The following is a 13,614-nucleotide window of genomic DNA, read 5'->3' on the forward strand; positions in this document are numbered from 1 at the left end:
ATGTGGCGAATCGAGCAGCAAAAGTTCAATTTTTCCAACACCACCAGCAGCTGCGTTTGCAGAGCGTCGCATGTCAGATGCTCAAACGCTCATGGCGCGCTGCCCCAGCTGCTGTAGACACACAGCGAGATGTTTTGCTGCACCTTGATGCTCGTCAACCATTGACTTAATATGTAAACTTGCTGCTCCTGCTGCCTTTGCTGCTTTAGGTGTGAATGTAGCATTAGAGTTCCACTCATAGAGATACCTTTCCTAACCAACTTCAATTTAAAACGCTCACAGAGGAAGTTAAAAAGGACCTGGATGAGGACATTACAGTGGAAGGGCTTTTGCAGGCCATAAAAGGTATTAATTCAGGTAAAGCTCCGGGGCCCGATGGCATACCAATAGAGTTCTATAAAACTTTCCAGATGCAGTTGTTGACTCCACTTTTGAATATGTTCACCGAGTCTCTTAATAAAAGTGTATTACCACCAACGTTAAGACTTGCTACAATAATCCTCTTCCTGAAACCGGGGAAAATACCAACTATTTGCTCCTCTTACAGACCTATCAGTCTTATGGGAGTAGATACAAAAATATTGTGTAAAATTCTTGCTAAAAGGCTAGACCCACATATCCCCTTTTTGGTACATAATGAACAGAATGGATTAGTACAGAGCCGTCAGGGATTTCATAATATTAGAAGAGTCCTCGACATAATCCACTCTAAAGACAACACTAGAGACACAGCGTTGTTATCTCTAGATGCTAGACAAGCGCTTGATAGAATTGAGTGGACTTATTTATTTAATTTGTTACCAAGATATGGACTTGGGGCGAAATTTTTGAAATGGATAGAACTATTGTACACTAACCCTACAGCATGAGTAATGACGAATAACAATCTATCAAGCCCGTTCACATTGGAAAGATCAACCCGTCAGGGCTGCCCTCTCTCCCCGCTATTGTTCGTACTGGCCATTGAACCATTGGCAATTAGAGCGGAGGCCAATTTGTCGGGCATAACTATCGGGGAGCAGGAACATAGGATATCGTTGTACGCAGATGATGTGATTCTCTTTTTGTCTGATTTATCAACCAGTGTTCCAACATTATTACAATTAATTCACAAATTCGGTCAGTTTTCTGGATATAGTATTAATAATACAAAGTCCTCTATACTTTTTTTGAATAAGGAAGAGAGAACTAATCCAGTGGTAAGTACACCCTTTCTTAACGCAAGGGAAGGCTTTACATACCTTGGAATTAAGATTACCCCTCGAATAAATACAATTGTAAAAGCAAATTATGACCCACTGATGAAAACAGTACAAGACCAACTTGAAAAATTGAAAATAATGCCGATAATAATGATTGGCCGGATCAACATAATTAAGATCAATATCTTACCAAAATTCTTATATTTGTTCCAATCTCTCCCAATGCCACTGCCAAAATCATTTTTTAAAGAGATTAATAATGCATTTTGTAGATTTATCTGGAACAATAGGAAACCCAGATTGAGACTTTGATTACTATATTTGCCTTACGACAGGGGTGGATTACAGATGCCCAATTTACAGTGGTATTACTGGGCCGCTCAGCTCTGTAGTGCTATGTTTTATTTTGTCACACACTCACTTCCATCATGGGTTCTTAATGAACAAGCATCAACACCTATGCTATCATTAAGCTTATACTTATATTCTGCAGATTTTAAAACTTTAAAGAAAAAAACAACAAACCCTTTCCTCAGAAACTCTGTAGATATATGGTTTAAGGCTCATAGACATATTGGTGATACTCCTGTCATCTCTCAGTTTTCATCTATTTGGAAGAATACGCGGTTTACCCCTGGCAGGGCAGATGGCGGGTTTCAAATGTGGGCTGACAAGGGAATAAAAAAAATTGGAGACTTAAATGTACAGGGCACTTTATTAACATTTAATGAGCTCTGTTTGAAATATTTTATTCGAAAAAATCACTTCTTTAAATATTTGCAACTGAAGCATTTTATCTCATCAATGCAGCACCAGGCTACAAATGAACCAACTCTGTCCTGCTTGGAAGACATTATGCTGAAATACATGAATGGGAAAAGACAAATATCTATACTATATACAGCACTTGTCTCGCATGATGAGGAGTCTAGCCATGATAGAAGGAGAGCATGGTGCATAGATATTAAGGAAGAAATTGGAGAAGCTGAGTGGATGTCGGCTTCTTTAGAAGCTCAATCACAAATTATTGATACTCAAATGAAGATACAGTACTACAACACAAGTGGTTGATGAGAACGTATATAACCCCTGAGAAACTCAATAAATGGTCACCTGATGTTCCAGACTTGTGTGTGAAATGCTTGACTGAGAAAGGAACCCTGATCCATTGTGTATGGGAGTGTCCGAAAGTGATGGATTTTTGGAAAAGGGTAATCTGCACTCTGAGTACAATCACAGGTACTCAGGTACCTCTCATAGCAAAACTTTGAATTTTAGGAGTGTATCCGGATCGCTTTCATGTGAACTCTAAGTGTAAGACCCTGATCAACTTTGGCCTCCTACAGGCCAGGAGGATGATTGCACTATCTTGGAGAGAGACTGAAATGCCCTCTACAAAAACCTGGATCAGAGAAATATCAATGTGTGTCACATTAAAAAAGTTAACCTACCGTAAATTCTCTAATATAGGCCCGGGCCTTTATTTCACTCAAGTGCATCGCGGTCCAGGCCTTTATTGGAAGGAGGCCAGAATTAGAGACAGGCCTCTATTGCTATTTGAGCAAAACAGACTACCAGTGGAATGAATAAAAAATGAGATTTTGTGTCTATTTGAACCTATAAAACACTAGGTTCATTTATTGAACAAGAACAGTTACCATAACGGTATACAGAAATTTAACAACAAATAGCCTACCTGTAATTCAGGCTTTCCAGTGGAAAAAAATGTAGCAAACATACCAGTAGTGCAACTAGTGCAATGTAAACACTTAACCATACATAGTGATAATTAGGCTGTTTTATAACAAAAAGCAACTTACAGGTTTAGACACCTCCTCGCTCACTCAAATTGTCTCGCTTGGTGTAAAGTAAAAAAAAAAAAAATCCTCCAACTCTGTTTAATCCTCCTCCTCAGTTTCCTCCTCCTCTTCGTCTCTCCCTGTATTCTCCTCATCACTCGCGCCAGTCTCTATCACAAGTTCATTATTGTACAGTTCCTCTTCGTCCTCCTCATGTTTTGCTGCGTGTCTGTTTTCTTCCTCGCGCAGACGGGCAGCAGTCAGGGCCTGTCGTCCAGCAGTGCAGGGCTGTGGTACTTGTATGTTACTACCACAAGTATAATGTTGAGGTATGCCCAGAAAAAACATTTATAGCCCCGGCCTGTATAAGAGACCGGCCATTATTTACCTCCGCCATCAGCGAGACAGGCCATTATTAGAGACCCGGCCACTAATGGAATACAGGCCAATATTAGAGAATTTACGGTATATAATTAGAGGTAAAGCACAAGAATTTGAAGTAATATGGACACCCTTAATGAACTTTCTTAAGCAACAGTAGATTGCATTTATTTGTAAGGCTATTGAGTGTAGTAGTTTTGATTTATTTGTTTTATTTATACATTTTATTTCTACATGATTATTTGTAATTGTAATTATTTTTATTGGTTTATGTATGTACTTTTTGAAATCTTAATTTGAATTAATTTAAATCAAATTTTTTTATTTTTATTTTATTTTATTTTTGTTTTATATACTTGTGTGCAATGAGGTTGACCAGCTTTTCATTATACAAACAATGTAATGCTTGTCAACATGTGTTTGTATGTTCTTATTGGAAATTAATAAAAACATTGTTCAAAAAAAAAAAAAAGAGTTGCAGGGAAGTGGCCTGCCATTCAGCTGGGAAGGGCCATTTTGAATGGCTGCTACTGTAAATAATATTTCAGGTCAATATTAAGCTCTTGGCATGTATTAATGCTCCATGCAGGCTGCTCTTCTCAAAAACCCTATGTATCTGCTACTAAAAGTCACGTAATGCTACTTTATGGCAGTCTGACTTCCCTTTAAACACAAAACTTAACTAAGCTAAAAGTTGTTAGAAACCAAGCCTTCAGACATACACTATATTGCCAAAAGTATTTGCTCACCCATCCAAATTATTGGAATCAGGTGTTCCAATCACTTCCATGGCCACAGGTGTATAAATTCAAGCACCTAGGCATGCAGACTGTTTTTACAAACATTTGTGAAAGAATGGGTCGCTCTCAGGAGCTCAGTGAATTCCAGCGTGGAACTGTGATAGGATGCCACCTGTGCAACAAATCCAGTCGTGAAATTTCCTCGCTCCTAAATATTCCACAGTCAACTGTCAGCTGTATTATAAGAAAATGGAAGTGTTTGGGAACGACAGCAACTCAGCCACGAAGTGGTAGCCCACATAAACTGACGGAGCGGGGTCAGCGGATGCTGACGCGCATAGTGCGAAGAGGTCGCCAACTTTCTGCAGAGTCAATCACTACAGACCTCCAAACTTCATGTGGCCTTCAGATTAGCTCAAGAACAGTGCGCAGAGAGCTTCATGGAATGGGTTTCCATGGTCGAGCAGCTGCATCCAAGCCATACATCACCAAGTGCAATGCAAAGCGTCGGATGCGGTGGTGTAAAGCACGCCGCCACTGGACTCTAGAGCAGTGGAGACGCGTTCTCTGGAGTGACGAATCGCGCTTCTCCATCTGGCAATCTGATGGACGGGTCTGGGTTTGGCGGTTGCCAGGAGAACGGTACTTGTCTGACTGCATTGTGCCAAGTGTAAAGTTTGGTGGAGGGGGGATTATGGTGTGGGGTTGTTTTTCAGGAGCTGGGCTTGGCCCCTTAGTTCCAGTGAAAGGAACTCTGAATGCTTCAGCATACCAAGACATTTTGGACAATTCCATGCTCCCAACTTTGTGGAACAGTTTGGAGCTGGCCCCTTCCTCTTCCAACATGACTGTGCACCAGTGCACAAAGCAAGGTCCATAAAGACATGGATGACAGAGTCTGGTGTGGATGAACTTGACTGGCCTGCACAGAGTCCTGACCTCAACCCGATAGAACACCTTTGGGATGAATTAGAGCGGAGACTGAGAGCCAGGCCTTCTCGTCCAACATCAGTGTGCGACCTCACAAATGCGCTTCTGGAAGAATGGTCAAAAATTCCCATAAACACACTCCTAAACCTTGTGGACAGCCTTCCCAGAAGAGTTGAAGCTGTTCTAGCTGCAAAGGGTGGACCGACGTCATATTGAACCCTATGGATTAGGAACGGGATGTCACTTAAGCTCATATGTGAGTCAAGGCAGGTGAGCAAATACTTTTGGCAATATAGTGTATATTATGTTCTCTGCTGTAGGATTTAATCTAGAAGGTGTGAATTACATCTTGTCTATATGAGGAAATCAGTGATTCACAATCAGAACCAGAAGGGAGGGAGTTTAATTTAGCTACAGTGAAGTGCTGCAGGTTACTTTCTGGGGCACCAAAGATGGAGGTTAGGCCCAGCGCCCCTGGTGGCAATATCTTAAAGGAATAGTACACCCAAAACATGATTAGCCTTCATTTTCTACTCACCCCCATGCTGAACAACACTCTGGAGTACTTTTTTGATATCTCAAATGCATCTGGAGATCTGGGAGGCTTCTTGCTGTCTGCTGACATTCAAATAATGGAGGTCTATGGTGACCGAGACAGAAAGGTCCATAAAAGTCCACAAAAAACGTGTCAATATTCCTCCATACTGCTCGTCCAATGTATTCCAAGTGTCCTGAGTGGGTAGCATCCAGAATTTACTCGAAACGAAGTCATTTAAAATGTTTTTAGAGCATAAACAGTAGTGTATAGGATTTCCTGAAATAGCGCGTTCATGGCGCTACGGAAGCCGGCAGACCAAACCAGATGAAAGTGCGCATTCAGCGTCTGCTCTGCCAATAATGCAAGCGTAGAAGAAGAAATGTGCTTTTTACCTGTGCAAAGAAAGAAACAACGAAAGAAAAATGTCTGAGGACTTCAGTGTTGAGGAAGAGCATGAGTTCTTTGCCGAGCTGAATGCGCTGGTTTGGTCTGCCGGCTTCCGTAGCGTCGGGAGCGCGCATGTGCGCTCTTTCAGGAAATCCTATACACTACTGTTTATGCTCTAAAAACATTCTAAATGACTTCGTTTCGAGTAAATTCTGGACGCTACCCACTCAGGACACTTGGAATACATTGGACGAGCAGTATGGAGGAATATTGACACGTTTTTTGTGGACTTTTATGGACCTTTCTGTCTCGGTCACCATAGACCTCCATTATTTGAATGTCAGCAGACAGCAAGAAGCCTCCCAGATCTCCAGATGCATTTGAGATATCAAAAAAGTACTCCAGAGTGTTGTTCAGCATGGGGGTGAGTAGAAAATGAAGGCTAATCATGTTTTGGGTGTACTATTCCTTTAAATAGTGTTGCTTTAAGTTTCTGGAGACAAAAACAAAAAACTCTTTTAAACATTTTCTCCCATCATGTAAAGGCTGATTTTATTGGTGAAAATATTTAATGACATGCATAAAACTGAAACATTACATCATCTTGATCTGATCTGATAAAAACAGATTTATCTTTGAATATTGCAAAACACATATCGTTAATTTATAGATTGGATACAATATATTCAGCCTGTGGTTGTTGCTATCGTAACATGTCATTGGTTGATCTGAGCGATGAGGCCCTCCAGCTCCGGTCGTGCCTTGAAGTGTGCTTGAAAATCTGCCTAAGTGTGCTGAGAGGGGAATAAAAAAAAAGAACAAAAAAGAGAAAATTAACAAGCTTTAGAGAGACTTAACAGAATTAATGTTTATTTACAGCTGTTTATTTTGGTAACGAAATGTTATTGTTTGAATTCACCCACAAGCCAATTAATGCCTATTTCACACAGCAAGATATTCGTGCTGATTTTTGCTAATCTTGTAGTGCAGAGATGTTCTGATTATTGGGATGGCTTACAGACAATCAGATGAGAGCCTATGGTGTGTTCGGCCAACTCAGAAGAACACGACACCTCTCCAACCGCTGGGAAATTAAATGTGTTATCTGTATCCTAACATGTGTTGGATTGCTGGAGTGGAGTTTAGGATGCTGCCTGTTGAAATGGACATGTAGCCAATCAGATAGTGTTTCCCAAGAAAAAAAGGACTAATCAAAAAGGTCACCAGTGTAACAGTCTTCACATATTTTCATCAACATCTTCACTTATTCATGGGTGAGTGTGTGCATGAATGACTGAATGTGGAGTGAGGTGCTATAGGCCATTTACAATTTATCTTAATGTTTTTTCTACATTACAGTTAGTTCACAAAGTATCTCCAAGGCTTTTTCTTACACTGTGTGCAGAATTATTAGGCAAATTAGTATTTTGACCACATCATCCTTTTCATACATGTTATCCTACTCCAAGCTGTATAGGCTTGAAAGCCAACTACCATTTAGGAATCAGGTGGGTGTGCATCTCTGTAATGAGAAGGGGTCTGGCCTAATGACGTCAACACCCTATATAAGGTGTGCTTAATTATTAGGCAACTTTCTTTCCTTTGGCAAATTGGCTGAGAAAAGAGATTTGACAGACTTTGAAAACTCAAAAATTGTCAGATGTCTTTCAGAGAGGTGCAGCAGTTTGGAAATTGCCAAGCTTTTGAAGCGGGATCATCGCACAATCAAGCGTTTCATGGTAAATAGCCGACAGGGGTGCAAGAAGCGTGTTGAAAAAAGACGACGCAAAATAACTGAATTGAGAAGGATCAAGCGTGAAGCTGCAAGGAAGCCATTAGACACCAGTTGTGCTATATTTCAGAGCTGCAACATGTCTGGAGTGCCGAGAAGCACAAGGTGCTCAGGGACCTGGCCAAGGTAAGGAAAGCAAAAAAAAGGTCACCTTCGAACAAGACACACAAGACAAAACGTCAAGACTGGGCAAAGAAATATCTGAAGATTTGGTCAGAAATGAGAGTGATGGGCCAGATGGTTGGGCACGAGGCTGGATCAGTAAAGGGCAGCAAGCTCCTTATCGACTCAGAAACCAGCAAGGTGGAAGTGGGGTACTGGTTTTGGCTGGTATCATCAAAAATAAGCTTGTGGGACCTGTTCGGGTTGAAGATGGAGTAGAGATCAACTCCCAGACCTACTGCCAGTTTCTGGAAGACTCCTTCTTCAAACAGTGGTACAACATTCAAGAAAACCATGATATTCATGCAGGACAATGCTCCATCACACGCATCAAAATACACGACAGCGTGTGTTCTGGCTCCTGTCAGTTTTTATTAGTAGCCCCCTTCTGATGTTTTTATGTCACTGTCGTTCTAATGACCAGGCTTTTCCAGTGTTCATACATATAGCACTACATGCTACACCACAGGTTAAGTTGTCTAGATCTTGGAGCGGAACCAACAGTGAGTATATGCATAGTAGGTTCTTGTAGTTGTTTCTTACCCCTCTGTATTATTTTAGATTGTTTGAGAAAGCTCTTTTTTAAGTTTAAACCCTGCTAACAATGCTAACGCTAATCGCGAAGCTAATCACTAGCATGAGGCTAGTCAGGATGCTAATTTCAGTTCATTTTTGAGCTTCATATTTGTTGTATTGTTGAATGTGGTGCATTTTTCTTTACAATTCTGTTTTGTGCGTTCAATAGAATGAGAACTGTTAAATCAAAATTGTAACAGACTGTATATCTCATTTGTATTGCAGTTTTTCAAAAAATAACTGAGAAGAATCAGTAAAGCAGCCTCAATCACAGCTACTGGCTCTCTCATTTGTTTGCTATCTGTCAGCCAGGACAGAATAGCGTGGCTGGCCAAATAATGACATGACCCCTTGTTCACCTGATCTGAACCCCATCAAGAACCTGTGGTCCTTCATGAAATGTGAAATCTACAGGAAGGGAAAACAGTCCACCTCTCTGAACAGTATTTGGGAGGTTGTGGTGGCTGCTGCCGCAATGTGGATCACAAACAGATCAAGACACTGGCAGAATCTATGAATGGAAGGCTTTTGAGCGTCATGGTGAAAAAAGGTGGCTATATTGGTCCCTGATTTGTTTTTTTGTTTTTGAATGTCACAAATGTTTATTTCCTACATTTTTAGTTATTATATTGGTTTACCTGGTAAAAAAAAATAAATAAACAAGTGAGATGGGTATATATTTTTGTTTTTTATAACTTTGCCTAATAATTCTGCACAGTAATATTTACCTGCACACTCAGACATCCCCATAACATGGCCCAATCTAATAAAAAACAAACAAAACAAAAAAACACATCAACTTCCAAAAACTATGAAACTTGATATTAAGGAGTATTTTGGGTTGATTGAGAACACAATTGTGGCCAATAATAAAAATAACCTCTAAAAATGTTGGGATCCTGAGGCTTGCCCACCAGAGGGCGCCGAGGATCCCTTCCTCGGGATTTTCTGTTACTGTTGGGATCTGGGGTTTTTCTGTCTACCTTTCTCCACCAGAGGGCGTACTGGATCTCCTGAGGCTGGAGCTGACTTCACCAGCTGTTCTCCATCTGCTCTTCAGGAGACCAGTATTTAAGTGGGCTGAGGACCACACTCCGGTGCCAGAGTGTTAGTCAGTCACGGTACAGCAAACCCTGAGCCAACCAGCCTGTCTGATTCTCTGACCCCCCTGAAACCAGAACCCGAACCTAATCAGTTTTTGTCTTCTCTGCTTCTTAGGAAGAAACCTGACTGAACCCTGGAACTCAGAAAGAGTTTCCCTGCTGAAATCTGCTTGCCGGCCCTCAGGAGCTCATCAGAGGAAGCTAACTGTCTGAACCTGCCTGCCCACCCTCAAGGAAGAGGATCGGAACACTGAAAGGTCTGAAGTCGAGCCCTGCCATTGCTCAGCCCTCAGTCTGCCGTCTGCCTCTGAACCCTCCTGGTTCCCTCCTTCAGCCTGCTCAGCTCAAACCTCAGCCATCAGTCTGTCGTCTCCCTCTGAACCCAAACCTGGTGATCAACAAGCCCCAGCCAAGCCAAGCTGCCTCCAAGGCCTCAGCCTGCCGCCGGCCTCAGAAGTCTCCTGGTATTATTCCCCTCTGCTGCTCTGCTCACCTCCAGGTCAGCAACCCAGCCGTGACCAGCCCTGGACCTGATAACACCCTGACCTGCTTTGTCCTCATTATTCAATAAACTTTTGAACTTTTTCCCTGCCTCCTGAGTGTGTTCTGCATGTGGGCTAGCATCTAGTAACCTATCATGACAAAAAATAAAACTTGCCTAATACTTCTGGACACAGTGTAGTTGGTTGTCTTTATTTACTCTGAGCTTGTTTAATCTGTTTAATTGTCTCTTCCTAGCTGCAGCTAGTAGAGTTAGCATAGCTTTGTCTTTCTATCATTCCTTCATTCAAGCTTCATTTTCCTCACTATAAACAATGAAGTTAATGTTAGCTTTGCTCATACAATGTTCCAAATTTCACAATCATTTCAGAGCCTCACTGTCTGAACACATTCATGACTGTGTTAAAACAACCTTATTAGCTGTTACTTAAATAGTACAACCTATAATAAGAGAACAGCTATTAGCATAAAGAAACCTTGGCTAATTTTACAAGCCACAACTAGGAAGTAAACACTACTGCCTAAATGGGGTTGGATTTCCTGAATAGTAGCCAATCACAAGCGGTTTAATTTGTCAGGTTGGTTCCATCCTGAAAGCCATAAAAGTTAACACAGAAACAGGTCCACACATGTGTAGCAGAGAATCTGCAGTCACAGAGAAGCTCTGAGGGCAGAAAAGGAGCTTGGACTATTGGATCTGACATATTACTTGTGTTATGGTGTTGATTTTGTAAAGATAACACTATAAATGTGAGTGTAGAGTGATTTAGGTAAGTGTTTAATAAAACTGCTTGTTTGAGTATTTATCAATGTTGCAGTACTCGAGATCGGTCTGGGTCGGGCTGCAGCACTTTGATTGAAAGTCACAAGTGGTTTTCTGAGAACGGGATAAGATGTCGGCCAAATCATCGGTTATAAAATTCGACTAATTAAATCACGAAGAATATATTTGTAAAGCAACATTGAGAAAAAAGCATACAGCGCAATGTAAGTTCTGCAGTGCTTCACTATCAGAGACGGTAGGGACTACGTCCAACTTTTATCGACACCTTGAAAGAAAGCACAAAGAAAGGTAAGCTACGTACATATTTAAGTCATTATGTCGTGACAGTATGTTATGAGACCGACAAGCTGTGAAAATATTGAGCACTTCTGCCTTTTCTCCATGTTCCCAGTGCTAACTAGAGAAATACACCGCTTGGTCAAAAACAAACCATTTGATCCAGCAACAGGGTCTTAGAACTGAAAAAAGTCAGTCAGGCTTTTGTGCACATATTTCAGTGGGGTCTGTATTTCAGATGTCAGTAGTAGCTCAGGGAGGAAGTGAAGGAGATCAATTAAATTTTTTCAACAAATTATCTGTCTCAAAACATATTATCTGTCTCATAACATATTTTTACAACTTGGTGACAGATATGGATTTATTTAAGAAAAGTTATATAATATAGCTTTAATCTGTATATGAGAGAGAAACAAGATAAATGATTGGCATTTTTTCAGTTTTATACATTTGCACATTGTTTTGAAATAGCACATTGAAAAACAACATAAATGTATGTACTGTTCATGAAAGGCAGAGAAAGTACTATTTTGATCGACTTTGATTAATTGTTTGAAATTCTGTGATTACTACACAGAAGTACTAAATAAAGATGTTTATGTTTATTCCAGTTCTGTGTGTTAAATATCTAGGTGTTTTTATGTGAATGTGGGTCTTTTTGGTCAATTTTAGTGAATTTGATCATGTTTCACATTTTATTGTCACATACTGGCGCTGGTCTTGACTCGGTCTCGACTTCCCTCGGTCTTGGTCTTGACTTGGTCTCGGACCCTAAAGGTTTTGGTCTTGTCTCGGTCTCGATACACTCTGGTCTTGGTCTTGTCTTGGTCTCGGGTGAGGTGGTCTTAACCACAACACTGGTATTTATTACGCCTGTACATTCTGGCATAATCCTGCCTTCATATGATGTCTCTTGAGGCCTACATCTTCCTTTCTTTTTCACTGTCTGACTTCTGCTTGCTCTCTCTTTAACTCTTCTAATTAGATTTTTTTTCCTTCTCTTCAACTGTTCTTTCCATCACTGTTCATATTTTCCTCCTCTACCAGTATCCAAATCTTCTTCTCTTCTATCAATCTAACAATAATCTAAAAGAGGGACATAATACTTTTTATCATTACTCATACTGACTCCCATCCCACGGGAATCCCGAAAAAATGTCAGTCTCTAGTGTGCCCCCTAAGCCCTGTAGCGCAAGTTGACATTACATACATTTCCCCTATTTAAAAAATAAATAAACTGCTTCAAAGAGTGTCAACAATGGGCGGTGAGGTTGTTTGTGGACCCAGATGCAGAGGCAGATAGGCTGAGGTGATTTTTAGCAGTTTTAATATTAAACAAACAATAGAGGCAAAATCCAAAAATCCAACTGAACTACACAGACCAGAACCATGGAGACATCAGGGGAAAACAAGCACAAGGAGCCAGGGAGTGATAAGGTGAGAAGAACAGCGACGACAGGACCAGCAACAACAAGGAACCAACAAAGAGTGACAGCAGAGGGAGAGTATATATAGCTGGCTGAGACAAAAGCAAGGCTAACGAGCTGATTAGGAGCAGGTGTGAGTTGAGACAATGAGGAAGCAGAGGGAAAGGTACAGTACACACACAAGAGTGCAACAGAAGACAACAACAGAAAAATCTGAGAACTAAAATAAATCTAGAAACACAAAGTAGGAAACAAACCAATAAAACACAAGGATCAAAGCAAACCAGAAAGCAAGACCGTGACAAAGAGGACCTCCCTTTTGGGATAAATGACGCATTTTTTCTTTTCCTAACTTAACTTTTTCCTAAGACTAGCTCTTTAACAATACAAGTCATATCTAAATCTTTTATCTAGGCAAACCTATTGAACAACCAGATATCATACGGGTCCTAGTTCCTGAGCTGAGAACAGGTTATAACCATGCCTTTCCAACAAGACAAGGCAGAGCCTATTTATATTGTCCAATCACCAACAGACTCATTTATATTGCAAAGCTCACCATGGGAAAGAAACTTAGAGAAAAATTCAATTTTGTCTTATCTCACCTTTTTACGTCATTCAACATTTCAGCTTAGAAAATGACGAACAGAATGATTTCAGCATCGGAGTAACATTTATTTCACCCAAGGAAAAGCACTACATATGAAGCTACAATTGTCCCATTTAGTTTTCACAAGCCCCAGGTGAGTCCTTCCTGCATTTATGACAAGTATGCTTTATGCAGTGCACACAACGCTCAGTGCTGTGGTTCCAGTGGTTCCTGTTGCACCTGGCCTGCTTATAATAAAAATTAAAAAATCTTAAAAAAATAGAGTTTAGGCAAGGCAAGGCAAGGCAAATGTATTTGTATAGCACAATTCAGTGCAAAGTGCTTTACATGATTAAAATACAGTAAGATAAAACAGAAACAAAAAAGAATATTAAAAACAGTTGGACTAAAGAAATCTGTTTTAATT

This window comes from Cyprinodon tularosa, unplaced genomic scaffold (genome assembly GCF_016077235.1).
Source record: "Cyprinodon tularosa strain WSP-4 unplaced genomic scaffold, ASM1607723v1 ctg844, whole genome shotgun sequence".
Lineage (NCBI taxonomy): Eukaryota > Metazoa > Chordata > Actinopteri > Cyprinodontiformes > Cyprinodontidae > Cyprinodon > Cyprinodon tularosa.